This window comes from Rhagoletis pomonella, unplaced genomic scaffold (genome assembly GCF_013731165.1).
Source record: "Rhagoletis pomonella isolate Grant_MI unplaced genomic scaffold, Rhpom_1.0 Rhpom_scaffold_00012, whole genome shotgun sequence".
Classification (NCBI taxonomy): domain Eukaryota; kingdom Metazoa; phylum Arthropoda; class Insecta; order Diptera; family Tephritidae; genus Rhagoletis; species Rhagoletis pomonella.
In genome coordinates, this window is record NW_023458566.1 from 4,760,275 (window position 1) to 4,779,596 (window position 19,322).

Below are 19,322 nucleotides of genomic sequence, written 5' to 3' on the forward strand. Positions count from 1 at the left end.
TTTGTGCCTACTAAAATTAAATTGTACTACAATATTAGTAAGTAAGCGAGTTTATTAATATTTTCGAGATGAATGTCTAAATACTTGAAGTTTTGCTTTACGTGCAAATAACTGCTTTCTCTATAAAATCACGAAGCCGGTTTGAAGCGAAAATCACTCATCGAAAGGCTTAAAATGAAAAAAAAATGTAAAAACTTAAAATTAAAAAAACAAAATCGAAAAAGTAGCAGTAAAAGTGTGGCGGCGAGTAGTCAAAAGTCCAAAGTTTTGGCACTATCTACTTATGTACATACATATGTATGTATGTATGTATGTGTATATTTACCACGCCGAAACTGGATCAAGTAGAAAGCGATTGTTGATAATTTGCGTAGTTGAAATTTAAAATAAAATAAAACAGCTGGAAAATGCAGGGAAACGTTAATATTACGCACATATGTTTGTATGTATGTATGTAGGTTGGTGTGCACATGCATACATCCATGCATACATACAATGTAATTGCATACAAGTAGTTGTTCGCATACACTTACGACAGTAATTTATAATAAATACTACAACAACGTAAGAGGAGTACAAGGAAAACTGCAATCAAATTATGATTATAAAAATTTTTAATTTAAAAGCAATAAAAAGAAAATTAAAAAAAAGCGCTGTTTTTCCATTTATCACTCATAAGCCTTAAACGGGTGTGGCGGGTATGCGGCGGGGTGGTATGAGTAACCTCTGATACAGACGGACGGACTCAGTGCGAAGGCTTTAACTGCGTTTGCTGTTGTTGCTGCAGCTGCGTTGTTCACTCGGCTTTGCATGCGTTTGTTTGGTCGTAAGCTAAATGTGCGATAAGTATAAAATGCTGTTGCGAAACTTGACAGCAACAGCAGCGATTGCAACAACAACAACAACAACAACCACAACAACCACAACCACAAAACTAAAAACTCTTCTCTGTATGGAATGCGAGTGATACGAGCAACTCCTCCGAGTCGAGTAAGAGTGCTTGAGTGAGTATGCGTGCGCTACTTGCATTTCGCAGAGCAGCAGAGCAGCAGCAGCAGTTGCAAAAACAACAAATACGATTTTAAAGAAGAAAGAAAGAAGAAAATATGCTCATATAAACATTTACGTAGCTGCGTTGTTCTGGAATCGAAAAATTCAAAAGCTACGCTGAAGCTTAACACATACAAACAAATGTACATATATATATATGGGTGAGTGCATATGTAAGTACGCAAATTTAAGAACAGTAGAACGAGTGAAACGAATGAAAGCCGTTGAAGCAGCAGTGACTACAACAACAACAACAACAAAAAGGGGGGGGGGGGGGGGGGATTTGGTATTAATATGCGTGGTGTGTGTGCTGTTGAGCCGAGCCAATACCGAAAAGAATAAAGAAATCACAACAACAACAACCAAATGAAATTAAAAAGTGCAAAACGAAAGGAAAACAACAGCATTATTATGTATGTATACTGGTGGTAGACGAGAAAACAATTAAAACGTATCGGGCTGGAAGAACGAAAGTCAGCAGATCGATGACGACGACGACGACGACGATCGCAATATGCAACAGCAAGAGCGGGGCAGCGGAGGCAAACAAAAGCTCAAAAAAAAAATACAATAAACGTCGCAGCAGCAACGGCAGCCGCCATATCAGAGATTGGTCGTAGCAGCGTTGGACGTGGAGCGGCGACGGCAGCGGCAGCGGCAGCGGCGATCATTTGTTGTTGTGTGCTGGTGCGATCTGTATGTGTGGCGAGAATATTTCACTTTCCGGCTATAAAAGCTAAAAATCTTTACAAACTCGAGTTTATTAAAACGAGCGCTGTGCGCGTGTTAAGATCGTGTGTCTGCTGCAACGGAAAATGGGACTTTTTTTGGTTGGATCTTTGGAGAATTTTGAAATTAAGGAATAGAAATTGCAATAAAAATTTCAAGGCGAAAACTCAAGGAATACATACATATTTATGCGATGGTGAACTGGAAAGTAGATAAAAAGTGAATAATGAAAAAAAAAAATACATTTCAAAAACGAAAGATAAACAAAAAATTTGGGAGCAGCAAAAATATAATTTTAGTGAATACATGGAATTTACTGCGATTTAAGTCTGCAAAAGAATTTTAAAAATTTCGAAAACAAATTAAATTACCAAGTGGACTGTGAAATGCAAAAACTTTGTCACATTAACAGGTAAAACAGCTTAGCAAATGTCTAAGTGCTTGCAGAAAGGAATTATTTTGTACGCTAACTAGTATTTTTTAAAAAACGGGAAACTCTTAGTGCATCAAAAACACTGTTTATTCGAATTATTATTTTTTGACTAAAATTTGCATGAAATATTATGGAAAATTTGCCAAGAACGTTCAGCATGAAAAATATTTATTAGTGCTCACCGCTTATGCCAGTAAACATATGGAATATATTCAAAAATATAAAAAAAAAGCTTTTGGCATAAAATTTTTGATTCCTCAAAATCTTTGAAATGCTAAAGGAACGAAAAAAAATTATTGAATATGGCACAACATCGAAATCAATTTGTCTCCAAATCAAACTTAAAAAGGGATAACAGAAATTTACTCCAAAATACATACACACGTACAGTGGTGGAAATAATTAAAGCTGCGCCATTTATTGAGAAGTTTTAACAAATTTTGTTTTTTATTCAACAGTTTTTGAGGCCGTTTCTAATGAAAAAAAAATGTTGTGGAAAAATAAGAATAATTTTTTTGTTTGTTATTTAATTTTAGTTATTTTTTTATAAAAATATATTCTTTAATAAAATCCGTGTAAATACAAGTTTCAAACTATTGAATTAAAATATCAATATTAAAAAAAAATCAACACACATACATGTTAATTTGCAGCTTTTGATTTCTAAAAATCCAACAGTAATTTTTAGCAATTTGCAACATGTACTTTATTATACTAGAATTAAATGTCTTACAAAACTGCATATTCAAAAACTAATTCTAAGAAATCTAATTAAAAAGCTCGAAATTTGTACGAAAGTTTAAACCAATATTTACATGGTTTTTGTTAAAGAATGAACTATATTTTTTATAAAAAAATAACTAAATCAAATGCAAAAAAAAAAATTTGAAATCTTATCAATATATGTTGGGGCTATAAATTTTTTGACCACTATATGAATGTGCATTTATATTCGCACCCTATTGGAAGAATTAAAAGTAAACAGATCATATAAATAAATTCACTAAATATAATAATTTTCGGTGCTTAATCATCAAGTCTAGAATGATATTTTTTTAAAGAAAAAATTTCCTTAATAGAGTGAAAATGTTTTTTTTTTCAATTTGAAATAGAGAAATTTATAATTTCTGTTTCGAGAGAAATTGTATTAAGATGACCGCCTATAAAAGAAGAGCTTTCGTTAATGCATAGAAAACTAACAAATATTTTTTGGATATAATGTTGAACTTCATTAAAAAATTTTGCTGATCATATAGTCAAAATATCACATAAAAACAAAAGAAAATAAAATAAAAACGGTTGCTTTCCGCTGCCTCGCGACTACTTTTTGTGTTGTTACAAATGGACCCGTGATCCAGCTTATACCGTGTCAGCTTGATTCCGACCATGCTCCTATAAGTAGAACCAATTAGTTTTATTACTAAAGCGTTGAGGATCGCAGATTTTTGACGAGCTCGAAAGGTATTTATGAAGATGACGTTGCCTGGATTTCGTGATGCAAGATCAACCAAATATATGTATGTTCAAAGTTTAAAAAAAAAAACTCTGTTCGTACTGCTTTCAGGTCAACAGATGAAAAATTGTAAAACTTCTATTTTTCGAGAGCATTATAGGCCATGGAAATTTTATCATATAACAAAATTATTTTTCCTGCATTTTTAATTACTTGGCCTTTAAAGGACCGTTACATTTATTTAGCAAACTACCGAGTGTTTTTCGGCGATGTAAATGCTTACCACAAAAAATCATCTGCCGTCGGGAATTTATTCCATTGGAGTAGAAGTGAGTCATCAAAAGTAGAAAAATCTTTGAGCCAATGGCATCTAAATAGTGGTTGATTTTTTGAGAAAGAAGAAAGTCTATATTCTTCGCTATTTTTTACTTATCATAAAAAGGCTCCTCAGATATGGTACAGTAGTTTTGGAGATTAGGCGTGCATAGATGGACAAACAGATAAGCCAGCCAAATATGCAAAGAGACAAAATATGAGTCAAATTGGAACACAAATACGACATTCACAATAACTTCGACGTCACCAAAAAGAACTACCTGAAGGCAAAAATTTCTATTTATTTGGCTGTGTAGTTTCGGAGAGTAGGTATACAAATATTTAGAAAGGCAATATATTAATAAAATTGTAAAGGAATTTCAAAGCGGGGGCACTTGCACACAAATTTTATCCACATATGAGCAAATCTCACGAGTTGCTACTTATCTTATAAAATGCATTATCTTAAATTGTTTATAAAGACAAGAATCCAACGCGAAATCGTATAATGAAAATTTGAAAAAATATACAAATGCGTGCTCACATACCCGTAGTTGCGTATGTAACGTATACGCCCCGTAGCACCATACGCTGTCAACAAGCTCGTTTACTCGCACGCTTTAACTTTGAAGTCATATTATTTATAAGTCATAAAAATTTGGATTTTGAACCATTATTCCTTATGCACATATATATCACTTTTCTCGTGCACATATATAACGATTTTAGAATGAACTTCGAGTGTGCCAATAAAAATTGTAAAAAATGTAATTTTAGTTTCCAAAATCATAGCCGTCTTTTACTCAATTAGGGCATTCACAAGATGTGTTAACCGTCGTAAAATCTTAAGATTAAACATTTTTGATGTACAATAATGATTAAAATGGTCAAAGAGAATTTATAACCACACCGAAATGTTTTTAAGCTGATACAAAAATTTATAATTAGCCCCTCCTAAAGCCATTTTAATCGTTATTTTATATGAATAAAAATTTTAAGCTTCAGATTTCACTACGGCTAACACGTTTTGTGAATACCATTAATGTATTTTTTTAAATAGTGTTATTGAGCTTCGTACCACGATTTGTTTGTTAGGAAAATTGGTGAAAACAACAAATTCCAAGCGGTAGAAGTTGTAGCTGCTATTTCGAAGATCACCACATTTCCCCATCAGATTTCTTCAGCCGCGGTCACTGGGATATGAAGCAATGACCTCAGAATACAAAGCCAATAGTCTACCCACTGAGCTACATAAGTTCGCCACGTAAACTGTTGTTGATTTTTTCAAACTTTTCACTGATCGAATCTAAACCCAACTAGTAGGGGACCACCTCTGATATACCACCTGCCCTTAAAAAAAAAACAAAGAATTATAAAAATCGGTTAACGTGGTCCAAAGTTATGCGGTAACATATATATATAGTGACACTGAAAAAAAAAACAGCTCGTGAGATTTGCTCATATCAGTGAAAGTCTGCTTAAATTGGGTTTAGACATTGAAGAGACTAATCAAGACTAAAGAAGCAGACGAGCAAAAAAGTTTCCAAAAGAGGATTCATAGTATTTCGTGCGACGGTCATGCAGATTTAATCACGGACCATAACCATTATTATTTTTATGATAAAAATCATACTTTACTCGCTTTTTTTGTGATTCTTATTATTTCGACCATCTTTAATGGTCATTATGTGATTTTTATTTTTTCGAGCATTTTTAATCGTTGTTTTGTAACTTTAGAGAAATCGTTGTTTTGAATTTTTATTTATTTTTGGTCACAAAAATTAAATCTGAAAATAACGGTTATAATATGATCTGAAAAATAAAAATCATGAAAAACTATTAAAAATGATCGGAAAAATTAAAATTGCTGTAAAAATAAAAATTCTAAATAACCATTGTTTTTCCTCGAAAAAGTAAAGATCATAAAAAAAATTTTAAAAATGAACGTAAACCATCAACGATTTTGTAATGATTTTTCCTTCATAACAACGATTATTATCCCTCGATTTATTGTAGTTTGAATTGGTTTACTAGTACATACATTTTTTTTCTCTAAAAAATAAACGATATCAAAACTAATACACTTTTTTTCTAAAAAGTAAAAGATATCCACTTACCTCAGTTCAAAAGAAACGCAAATTATTGGAATTTCCATAAAAAAATTAATAGTCAAAAAGCGCCAAAACTCATGAATAATAATTATTTAAATTCTATAATAATACATATCCCATAAATAAAAATATGTGCATATGCAAAATCGACTGGCGCCGATAAGCACACACTCGGCTCGAAGTACACAGAAACTCGCTTATCAACACCTAAGTAATAGCGAACAAATCGCGTCAACAAACATGCATAAAAATAGAACAAACAAACCACTAATAACCAAGTGTGTATGTACCTATAAATAAGCAATAAAACTAGGAATAGAAAAAGCACACACACACACACACACACAAACTAAAACAGGCATATCTATGGTAAGAGCAAATGGGGAAGGTCGCCAAATAAAACTGAGAGTGTTCTACTGACATAGATTAGTTTTGCCAACACTAACGCACACTGTACCACACACCACTTTCGAAACAACAAATACATAGACGATAGTAAAAATGACGACGTCAAATACTACTAGCAACAACAACGAAAATAGTAAACTCATTAGGGTAAGCCGGCCTCCCAGCTGGGCGCTGATAGTGGCTGGCGCTGTTAGTGGCAGCAGCAGCAGCAGCAGCGGCAGCGGCAGCAGCGGCAGCAACGATAGCGCAGTTGGCAGAAAACAGACTTAGAAACCTTGAAAATGAAATTTTGCAGAGGGAAAACTTAGAGGAAAAACTAATACCAGTGCGGCATTTGAAGTAACTCAAAGCATTAGTATTAGTGAGCGATGAGAGGAAAAACTCACATTTCATTGCTACACACAAACTACAGTCACATTGAGCGATTACTAGGAGAGTTGCTCATGTGCGAACGCTGAGTAGTTTTAAGCGCATTTGAGTTTTAAGTTGATTGAGTGTGTTTCTAACGAACTTTGGCGATTTCTAAACTGATCTACAATAAAATTTCATGCAAGAAAGGGAATATGTACAAGGAAATGGGTGTGGACCACTCACTCAACAGCAGAGAGCAAGAGCGGATGGAAGCAAAACAATCAGTATAATAACTGTAATAATTAGATTAGCGCGTTCAGCGACGGCAATGAATCGCTAGCTAATTAGCTGTTAAACAGTGCAAAATTATTAAAAATAATTTATACAAAAGTAGATGAGTGGATGATTGGTAGGTAAGTGCATGTGCATGAATAAATTTTTATGTGTAGTATTTTGTTTGTTGCGCTCATAATTTTTCAGAGCGTTAAGTCTGCATTGCTATGTCGATCGTGAGGCCGGTTAGTCGGTCGTTTGATCGAACGTGAATTTGTTTTTTTTTTCTTTGCTTTCTTTCCATCAAGTCGAGTTGGCTAAAATGGCTAGCGTAACTTAAGCTGCGATCAGTTGGCTCAGTTGTGTTTGAGACTTAGCGTTGAACGGACGTTGGTGAATGGTGTTTTATTGCAAAAAGGAAAGAACAAAATATTGGTGGTAAATAAAAGTAAGAAAAAGTAGAATGGGCGTGATAAACCACACAGAAAATATGTATGAGTACTAAAAGCTTATCAGCAGCTTATCGACACTCTTGCTTATTGATACTGTGTGCGTAACCCCACGTTGGTGTTGGCAGAGACTATGTGAGGGTGAGCGCTTTCAAATATATATACATATGCGAGCATTAGATTAAAATTTGAGCATGTGAGCATATTGTGTTGGAAATAGGAGGCACCTTTTTGCTGATAAGTAAATGCATACACATCTACATACATATATATGTATGTACAGTATGCATGTGTCTATTCGCATTTAATAGAGATTTATTTTTATATTTGTTTTAAAATGTTCTCAAATTAGTTTAGCTTTGAACTTGAACTTTCAATGGGCAAAGCAAAAAAATAAAAAATAATAATAATAAAAAACTTGTGACAACAATAGCAACAGTGCAAAAATAAGGCATACTTATAAATATATTCAAACGCGAATATATGTACGTACATTTAGAACACAGCTAAATATTTTTTTAAGACATTTTAAGATTGTTTTAAAAATGTTTTCGCTTGTAGTGCAATTTCTTTCGGTGAATAAATTAAAATTTGTATGTTTTTTTTTTTTTTTGAGGAAGCTAGTCCATTTTGCCTTATTACTTGGGTTTTAAGAATTTGAGATCCACCTAGTTATATTTTTCGTTAAATAGTTTTTTATTGGAGCTGGCGGTCTTTATAACTACATAGAAAAGAGAAAAGCAATAATATTTGCCAAAACCACTCATTAAACTCAGAATATTTTTCAATGCTATTGAAATATTTTGGACCAGAAATTAAACAATTTTAAACGAAAATGTCAATATCGCGTTACTCTTGGATAACAATATGTATAGTATCTCAAACTTGGATTTATGCTAAAAATCTTAAACATAAATGATCAATAATCGTAGCTATACCAAAAAAGCTCCGACGTTTTCAAAATAATTATTATATATTTTAGAGACATTTCTTAATGCAACTTCCAAAGCTTTTGGCGCTTTCCTAACAAAATTGCTGACTTTTTTTCTTTGCTCAAGCTTATTTTCCAAAGAGGGAATAACACCCTTAGTTTTGAAAAGAATTGAAAGTGTTGTCTCAAGCTGAATACTCCAGTGGTAAAAGTGATGCCATCTCCGCCTAGTTATGGTGGGATCTTTCCTTGTCCTTTGGAAGCTCTAAAGATGCCAGCATAGATTTCATATGTATTAGTTGGATTATGAATGCCCAGTGGCATTAAAATTAAAAAATATGAATTTCAAAAATCAGGAAAAAGCTCCCTAAATTTATTTTAACTAGCACGCGTGAGCTATGGGCTGAACATCATTGCCTCCTTATACTATTGCAAAGGTATTCTATCACTGAGTTAGCGAATGGAGGCCACAAGCAGACTAAACATATCCATAGTATCAAGATGTTTTTACGCCCTGAATTTGTTCCATGAAATTAATATTAAAACAAAATTAAATATGATTGGACCAAAGTTTTTTTTTAAGTCACTTAGGCGCTTTTGCTTTCGAAAACGACAATATAAATATGTACTTGTGTTTACCCGTTGACCATTCATGTGCAAGTATTTATTTAGTATGTACATTAGGGAGCAAAACTCTCCATACACAAAAAATTTGTACTGTTTTTGCATCGGAATTATAAAATTTATTATATCTCAAGACCTTCGCCTTTTAAAAATACCACCAAAAATCGAGTTTTTTTAATAAAATAATAACTATTATTTTTTTAATTTTATCCAGAAAACACTATAGATTATAAAGAGTTTAAGCTTTAAGAGTCTGTACAAAAACGTGTAAAAGTTTTATTAATGAAAAAAAAATTGGAAGTATTTACAAATAGGTCCTGCTCATGTAAATCTTAAATTCTTCCGAATTTTTTTTTTTAATTTTACAATTCTGGTGAAAATACCGCATCTTTTTTTTGTGAGACACTCTAATGTATCCATGAAAATACCGCAACTTTTTTTTTTTTTTGGTGAGACACTCTAATGTCTCCCCAATGTTTTTTATTTCCTTTTCACACTTCGAATAATATTTATTCTATTAATATTCGATTACACTGCTTTGTTGTTACGAAATTTGTCGTCTGTTTGAGGCGCAATATGTAATAGCATTGACGACTGCATATATGTATGTAGACGTGAGTGAGTGATAATTTGTTTATTTAAAATATTATTGTTGTTACTAGATTTATTAACACACTCGTTCGGCATGAACGTAGTAAGCATGTACACAAAGTAAGAATGATTTTTCCAAAGGCAACTTTTATCGCCAAGTGACATGCGCATATGTATCGTATTTATTTTTGAAGCACGTTCCTCTGACTGCTCCAAAGCATTTTCATAAATACATATCTACATACCCATAGACACATACATATAGGCATATGTACTTAGTCAGATAAATAAAAATAGTATATGCACATATAAAATATTATATGTACATACATATATCTTAACCCCTTGGGCGAGACGGCGACAATCGCGTCGCCAACCATGTCCGCCTATCACAATTTGACTTTCTTCTTTGAATGTCTGTGCAGATATGGAATCATATTTGACAGCTGTTCAGTTGTTGCTAGAGTTGTTTGTTGTGTTGTTGTGAATATGTGTAGTAGAGTAGTTGTGTTTTCGTATTCTCCAGCAAAAAATATCCAATAACTTGCCAGTAACCAAATTTCGGAGAGTAAGCCAATATTTACTCAAAATGAGAGATATATGCAAGAAAGTACGAAAACGCAAAACCAGCAAGAATTTGCAAGTTTTATGAACAGCTGATTAATTTTTTATTTTCCGATACAATTTTCTAAGAAAAATAGTATTTCCCATCTTAATATATATTTAAATTGGTTTATTTTGTCAATTGCAACTCTAAAAACACCACAAACAATTATTTTGGTAATGTGAATTGCATTAAGCATCACGCCATCAGCTGTTTTTCTTACTAGCAAAGAGTTACTAGTAAAAATTTATCCAATAAAAATCTAGTAAAACTTGCAAGTTCAGCTGTCATTTTTGCTCGCTCAATTCTCTCTCTTTTGCTGGTTTCTTGCAAGTTTTTGCGTAGGAAAACGCCATCCAGTAAAAACCAGTAAAATTAGTAGATACAGAATTTTACTGGATAGTGAGTGCGTACGCGAACAGGGCTAGTGTTTTTTTTTTTGTATTTTCCTGATATGTGGTAGTGCCTTGCACTGCTGCTTTTAATTGATACTGACCACTTACCCGTCGGTGCAAAAATTTTCATTGCATATAAACTCTTTAGTTGTGTACATACATAGATATGTGGAGATATTCTGACATCGTTTGATGCAGCGCGTGCACAGTGGTACAAAAATAATTTTTACATAATAAACTATGCGTGGCTTGGTAGCTTTACTTAAAAATGAGTAAACAAACCACCACTATTGTTCTAATTGAGAATATCGATGGCTGAGTGGAAGATCGACCTATCTCGGCTGCCAGTTCGAAAACGCTCTATCACAAAAAAACTTTCAAAAACGCCCTATTTCAGAATTTTATTGAAAAACACCCTATCCCAAAATTCGGTTCAAAAACGCCCTATCGCACTTCAAAATGTATTGAAAATATGCTGATATAGGGCGTTTTTGAATCGGCAGCTGAGATAAGGCGTTTTTGAAACGAATTCTGAAATAGGGCGTTCTTGAAAAATTTTTTGAGATAGAATGTTTTCGAACTGGCTGCCGAGATAGGTCGATCTTCCACTCAGCCATCGATATGATCTGGTCTTTGATTGAGGCAAATATCGAAACCTCCCTATATACGCACCAGCGGCCTCATCTCTTGGAAATTTACTTCGACTTTGCTGTAAGAGATGACCCAACCATGGCCGTCCTTCATCCATGGCAAATATTTCTGGAAAACATTGTTCCATACAAAAAAGTTTTTTCGAAAATTCTTTATATGGAAAAAATGCAAAACACCTTCAACAAAAAAATTCTCAAAAATCAATGCGATTTTTAACTAATTCCGAACATGCATTTTTTTAATAGAATTTAATGGGCTGCAAAACTGCATACCAAAAGAAAACACAAACAAAATTGGCGAAAAAATACTAGAATAGAATTTTTTGGATATATTGTGAAAAATTTGCTGTGCCAATACTTTGTTCCGGCTGTGTATTCTAGTATGCTCGATAATTAATATATTTTTTTTAATTTTGAAATTTTCGTTTTTTAAATTTTTATTTTGTACATAGAACAAAATAAAGTGGTGCCACATGATGCTGATATTTTAAGGACCACCCTAGTGTATATGTATGTACTTAGCTAATTCAACAAAAACCACCGTTATCAAATTTTTAAGTAATTTATTTAAACACAAAACATTTTACCACAAATTCAGCAGCTCCAACACACTGTACACCTTTAGCGCACGAGTAAGTAGAAAAGTCTCGCCGTTTTCATTATTGCAAATTCGCTGCTGTGTAGTACGTGTGCACTCGCTCGCGTTTGCATTGCTTTTTGTGTTGCGTTTATTGTTGGAAAGTGAAAGTGCTGCGCGTGTACTTTGAAAAGCACAACAACACGCTGTGCAGGTGGGGGGGCAATGGGCGGTGGGGGCACGCGCGCAGCACACGATCATCCGATCAGTGAGGCGCAATATCGGCGCCACAACAGCTGCCGGTTGATTTTTGCGCAGACATATTTATGTGCAGCTGTGTGTATATACTAGTATGTATATGTCTGTATGTACATATAACTATGTATAGCGAAATTCAGCGTTTTCATTGTTGAGCAGTTGTTGGTTGTTATTGTTGTTGCCAACTTGTCCGCTGACCGACTTGAAGTGGGCGTTGCTCGACCTGGTTTTTGCTTTCTATTTACTGTTATAAATTAAAAGCAACAAATGCTACTTAGTTGATGAACTTTTTCCTCTCTACTACAGCAAAGCGCTTCACTTTTGCTTTTTGCACTGATTTACTGTTTCTTTCAATTTTCTTCTACAATGAAAAGTTGCTTTATTTAGCTTTGCTCATTGAAGCGTTGCAAAATGTATTTACGCGCGATTTTTTCACTTCTTTTTTTCGTAATTATTATTTCTTGTTGTTGTAATCTTTTAGAGGCCGTGCACACTTTCTACTTTCTTCACTTGCGGAGCGTTTTTTGATTTTGTTTTTTTTTTTTTGCTTTCATGGTATTTGTTGTTAAATTGCGATTGCGTTGATTTTTTTTTGCTGCTTTTTATTGCGCGTGTGTGCCAATTTTTGTTACTGTAACGTGTTAAGTGCGTGACCGGGTAAGGCTGAAGTTGATAAGCCAGTGTGCCCATATGTTTGTACTTACATGTTTTTATGTATATTTGTGTACGCGTTTTCGTATCTGTTGACATTTTAAAGTATGGAGGAAAGTGTTTTTTTTTCAGCCTCAACGCCGATGCGCCGATGGATACAACTTTAAATCATTCTTGGACTGAATCTAGCCTCTACTAGGCTTTGTCTGTATGCATTCATAGAAAATCAGACATAGCCTAAAAGAGGTTAGGTAAAACAGGAAATATTGCAACATGAAAGTGTATTAAAATAAGATATGCCAAACCGTTAAATCCCACATACACATACACACATAGAGCTATTAGCAAATAAATACATGGAAATAATAAACAAAATAGTGAGTTAATCGGCTTGCATGGCCACAAAGTGAGTAAAATGTTTCGTGAAAACTTTTTTTTTTGTTTTTGATTATACTTACTTTCAGTGAGACTCTACATATGTACGTACATATGTATGTATGTATTTAGTTTTGAAAGTTAAATTTCAAGCAGTGCAAAAGATGATTAAAAATACCAACGAGTAAGAGGAATCGTATAATGTAATGTGGATGTGTGAACGTGCTACAATGTGTATGTTATACGTGCTTCAAAACGACTAAGACTTGGAGATTTTTAATATCGGTGGATTTTGTTGAATGTGTTCTTTAATCGTCAAATAAGAAGAAGAAAATATTCTTTAATCGCCACCGAATTCATGTTGCAACTCCAAACAAGGAGATCAGTACTGAGGAGATACATATATGAGCAAATCTCAGGATTATAAAATTTTTCGACAAACACATGTTTTTGGTCAAAAATGGTGGCACACTTATCTTAGACAATGCATTTTCTTCCGTTATTCCTAACTAATGAGATTCAATCGCGAAATTGTTTTTAAATTGAAACTTAAAAAATATATAGTAAAAAATATATAAGTAGAGTAAAAATACGCCTCGTGGCACCATACACAAACAGCAACCACGTTAACTCGCCCGCCTTAACTTAAAAGTCATATAATTTTAAAGTAATTAAATACTTGCGTGGCATATTTTTACATAGTACTACTTATGCTCATATAGTATATAACTTTCTTGATTTATATAATAATTTTAGAACGCATTTCAAGTATGTCATTAAAAAAAAAAGGTTATTAAGGGCCAGTTTTTCAGTGCCAGTTTAAACATAAATTAAGTAAACTGAGTTCAAATTGAACAGCTGGCTGACATCTGATTGGCTAATCTTAGTTTAAACCACGGCCGTGCACTGAAAAACTGGCCCTTAGTTTCTGAAATCTTAGTTATCTTCTAGTCAATGTAATTTTTTGGTGACACACTAGAATAACATTTGTCCGTTTAATTTTAACATTTTGCAGTTTCTTAAATTATTAAATAACATGAGGAAAACGTTGAATTTAAAAAATTACAAAATAGTTGAGACAGATTTTCTGCATGCTGCCATTTTTTTTAATTTGGTGGCACATTCTTGAAGCTTCACAGATATGTTGTATTTGATGCCAACGTCCATTGCATTTGATACGAACATTTTATTTGAAAACTTCCCAAAGTTATAAAAATAGTATATTTTTTCGAGCGTCAAAGAAAAAACTGAGTAATTTCGATGCCTTTTTGCCTAAATAAACGTGTGCTTGTTTCTGGAACTCCATTGACTGAAATGAATGCAAGAAGAATGCTTTAGCGATTTGTTTTTCTGGCTAGAGAAGGATGTGACACAAAAAAAAAACAAGGCATTGATTCACATTTAAAATCATGTACGCAAATTTATGACCTACACAAGCTCTAAAACTTTCCCGTGAGGTGTGTTTTCACAGTGGGACGTCCCCATATAAGCTGCGGCAAAAATAGTAATCGAGCTCCAAATTAGCTGAAAATTCGCTTAAAAGGTGGTCCATACAGTGTTTTTTTAATCTACGTTATATTGGGAGTGACAGCTCTTTCCCAATGGAAATATTGACAAAAAGTCAGTATCATATCTCCGTGGCATGAAATGAATCGCTTTGCGCTTGAACAACGTTGGGAAATAATACAACGAAACAGAAAAAGGATTTTTTCATCCCGGCGGCTTTGTTAACAATCAAAACTGCCACATATGGGTATCGAAATAATCGGAAATGATCGTCGATAGGCCTCAGAGAGTGACAGTTTGGTGCGAGTTTTGGAGCGAGGCCATAATTGACGGTGACCGCTGCAGAGGCACGATAAGCGATATTTTGTGCCAGGAAATTGAAGTCATGGACTTAAAGGATTTATGGATACAGCAGAATCACGCGTCATGGCACACAGTCTATGCCACAATCAATGTTTTGCGCACCAAGTTCGGTAATCTTGTTTCAGCCTTCTCGGCGATTTAACGCCTTAGGCTTTTGTTGTGAGGATGTCGTGAAAGACCGATGTTATCCATTAAAAGCTTTAAGATGAATGTCGAGCAAGCCACTCTTGGGATGGATCCAGAAACCGTCACTAAGGTCTTGGAAAACTGCATTCACAGGATGCGTTACTGCGAAGCCAGCGGAGATATCGACATGAATGAAATCATGTTCCATAAATAATGGAAATCCTTGCATTTTCGAATAAACCATTAACACCGTTGAGACAGACACGAAAAAATTTCAAACACGCGAAAAAGTCTATTTACTCATGAAACTAGGGGACTAACGTACGCCCTATCTCAGCTGAAAGTACATATATTGAAAATGTGCTAAGATGATGCATTTTTGAATCGGCAGCTGAGATAGGGCGTTCTTAAACCGAATTCTGAGATAGGGCGTTCTTCAATCAAATTCTGAAGTAGGACGTTCTTCAATCAAATTCTGAAGTAGGGCGTTCTTGAAAAGTTTTCTGAGAAAGGGCGTTTTCGAATTGGCTGGCGAGATATGTCGATCTTCCACTCAGGCATCGATATGGACCACCCAGTATGTTCTATTTTGGACTTAGCAATCAAGAAATTTGTAAAACGGTAAAGGTCATTGCACTGCCTTCGCTTGTGGATGGAAATTGTAAATATTATCATATTTTATTGAAACTCGAGGCAGGTGCTGGTTTTACCAGATAATCATAAATCTAAAAGATGGTCGAATTCGATTCATATTTAAGTTCATTTACTCTTAAAACATAGATAGTAATGAAAAATCCAAATTTTTTTATTTAATTCGAAAGATATAGAACAGTTTCTCAATAAGACGGAAACGAAATGTTTTTGAACTTTTATAAAAATAAACATAAATACATAATTATTTTATTTCTAAAACAGCTTCTCACCTTTTCTGTTAACAGAAGCATCTAATAAAACAGAAGCATGCAATTGCTGGCGTATGCCCACGGTTGCCAACTGTCCCGTTTTCGGCGGGATAGTACCGGATTTTAGAGCTATGTCCTGGTCCTGGTGCAACACATGCCGGGACGCAAAATTTCCCGGATTTTGGTAAGAAAAAATTTTAGAGATCTCATTGTAAAAAATTAGAACTTTTAAAATATGTATATTAGGGTGGTCAAATTGGTTCGGACGAAAGTTTTTCGACGAATCGCATGATATTTTCGGTTTCTCTAGATAATTCTAAGAGAAAATGTACAAGAAACTATAAGTCGGAAATGAGTCTCTGGCCTGCGCATTTTTAAAAGGAAAATTTACTTGATCTCAAAATTTTATCCTTTCGTTTAATGCTCACCTTTTGTTACATGTAATACATAGATACAAAATGCCTATATTTAAGGGTGTAAAATTTTTGATTGATTTACCATATTTACCGTCTAAAATCCGTGTCAAAACTATAAACTCACCACATATTGGCAAGTTTTAACAATATATTTTTTTACTATTTAATTTTAGTTATTTTTTTTTTGTAAAAAAAGATATATTATAAAAAAAAATAAAATAAGTTTCAAACTTTGTGCAATATTAAAAAAAATATCAAACTTTTGTAAAAATTTAAATCATTTTAGAAGGTTTTGAGTATACAGTTTCGTGGTATGTACATTCAATTTTATTAAAATAAAGTGCTAAGATTTAACGTCGATTTTTCAAATTTTTTTTTGTTGGAAAAAAGTCATTATTGTATGTGAAGAGGCACTGTCCACAAAAAAAGTTGGCAAAAATCAACGGTGAGTCCTAGATCCTTTCATATCGAGTTTTTGTAATTAAAATAACAAAAACCGTTCCTTTTTAATGTTTGTTAACCCTTTAATTTAAAAATTCACAAAACAGATGTCATTTGCGAGCCATGGTTTCTTCTATACTATCTCTTTGACTTATCTGCAGAATCAAGAAATACCATGCGATTTATTAAAATCAAAATTGATCCAGCCTAATGTACATACATTCATATACATATGTATATTTTACATATGCTATTTAATCGACAATAAAGTCAAACATTTTAGTGACGATTGGATTTTAAACAAAGAATTCAAGCCGTGGCTGCTTAAACAAGACGAGTACACAAAGTATGTTCGAAAATTTTTCGTTTGGAAGAAACTGCAAAAATCAATGCGATTTTGTACCAACTTCAAATTGGCACTTTGTTATAAAACAAAGCCAACTTTTAGGCAAATTTATTGAATTTTCCTGAGTTTTGCGCGATGTTTAGATACATTTTCATGTTTTTGTAGTAAATAGTTACATATATACATTGTGAAAAATTCCCTGTGCCAAATGCATATATATATATATATATATATATAGAAATTTATAATTTATAATTTGGTGTGATTTTTATTTAAACTTTAAATCATGTTTTCAATTATTAAAAAGTATTAACATCGAACTTTTGTATTATGAAAGCTTTTATCTATGAAATCTTATATTGTTTTCTTATTTTATATAGAAGAATTTCAAAAATACAGAATTGAAATTGATGTCTCGGTTTCAAGAATGCAAAAGTTGGCAACCGTGGTTCTGCCTTCTCAGAATTAGAATCAGATAGAGGCACCAACGTCTCTGTTAACAGTTACAAGTTTGAAAAGGTAGACGACGTCGTTTACTTGGAAACCAGCGTTAACACCTATAACAATGTCAGCATCGAAATCCAACGCAGAATTCTTATTGCCAAAAAGTGCTACTTTGGACTGAGTAGGCAATTCGGGAGTAAAGTCCTTTCTCGACATACAAAAATCACACTCATCATAAGTCACTCATCAAGCCCGTGCTGGTGAATGGCGCGGAGGCATGGACAATGAAAGCATCTGATGAAGCGGCTCTTGGAGTTTTAGAGAGAAAGTTGCTGTAAAAGATTGACGGCCCTTTACGCGTTGGCGATGGCATATAACGGCGGAGGCGATTTAATGATGAGCTGCATGAGCTTTACAACGACATGGACATAGTGCAGCGAACTAAAATTCAACGGCTCCGCAGGCTACGTAACGTCGTGCGAATGACGCTCCAGCTGTGAAAGCATTAAACGCTGTTCATCATGCTGTTAACAGAGGAAGAGGAAGGTCTCCCGCCTGCGTTGAAAAGACCATTTGGAGAAGGACTTGGCTTCACTTGACATTTCCAATTTGCCTTCAGTTAGCACTGAAGAGAAATGACTGGCGTGCTGTTTGGGACTCGCTTAGGCGGTAACACTGTCAATGAAGAAGAAGAAGAATATACGCTGCCACATCCCGTACAAAAAAGGTATTACATATAAATCCACCAGCGCCTGGAAGGTCAATTTCTTGAGGTGACAGAAGGAAAAATATAGTAACTTACCCTATAAGTTAGGATAGCAATAAAGAATAATAGTAGCAGCTAATATTTAATAAATTTGGATAGGATTTTCTGAGTATCTTATACATAAGTGGTGTTGCATTTGCTGGATAAGACAAGCCATACGTAATCTACTTTCATGGGCGTGCTTTTAATTTCTTTTTACTTCGAAGTTCCAGACGTGGATCCATGAACGTGACTTTTTTGCAGAGCCATCAGGAAACTGTTTTTGTAAAATCCGGTTTATTTATAAATGATAATAAAAGGAATCAATTTACTTACGTAAGTACATATTTATGTATGAAGGTATGTACATATGTATGTTGTATGTATGTATGTGCGTAAGCAATTAAATAAAACTTTGAACGAGTAATTACAATGGAAAATTATTATCAAAAAAAAAATAAAACAAAAAAAAATCTTGAGGTACTTGGTAGTAGTATCATTCTGTTTTATTAAAATAATACGAAGTAAACACATACACAGTGAAAATTCACATGAGTCATTAAAAATATATTAAAAAATCTCCAAATGAAGCTATTGACAATATCGGTTTAGCTGTACGTACCCTGCAGGAAATGGGATCAGTTTGTAGCTAACTATTAACTAACTTTCAGTCGCGTAGTGGTAACTTTTTTCGACTATTTTTTTTTGGCTGTTTGGCTTCCTCTGCATTACGTGTTTGGTTTCCTCTACATTACGTGTCAACTAACTTGAAGCTAACTACTTTTGAACTAAAGATATCAATAAA

The 19,322-nt window shown here is 33.7% G+C and overlaps 1 long non-coding RNA gene across 1 annotated transcript; it reads left to right on the forward strand.

Annotated features, from left to right (window-relative positions):
* Window positions 1-1,797: 1,797 nt before the first annotated feature.
* LOC118747716 lies at window positions 1,798-18,887 on the forward strand. The gene is made up of 3 exons (XR_004993977.1): window positions 1,798-1,998; window positions 16,162-16,309; window positions 17,709-18,887. It is a non-coding gene; the product is annotated as an uncharacterized LOC118747716 (long non-coding RNA).
* The last annotated feature ends 435 nt before the right edge of the window (window positions 18,888-19,322 follow it).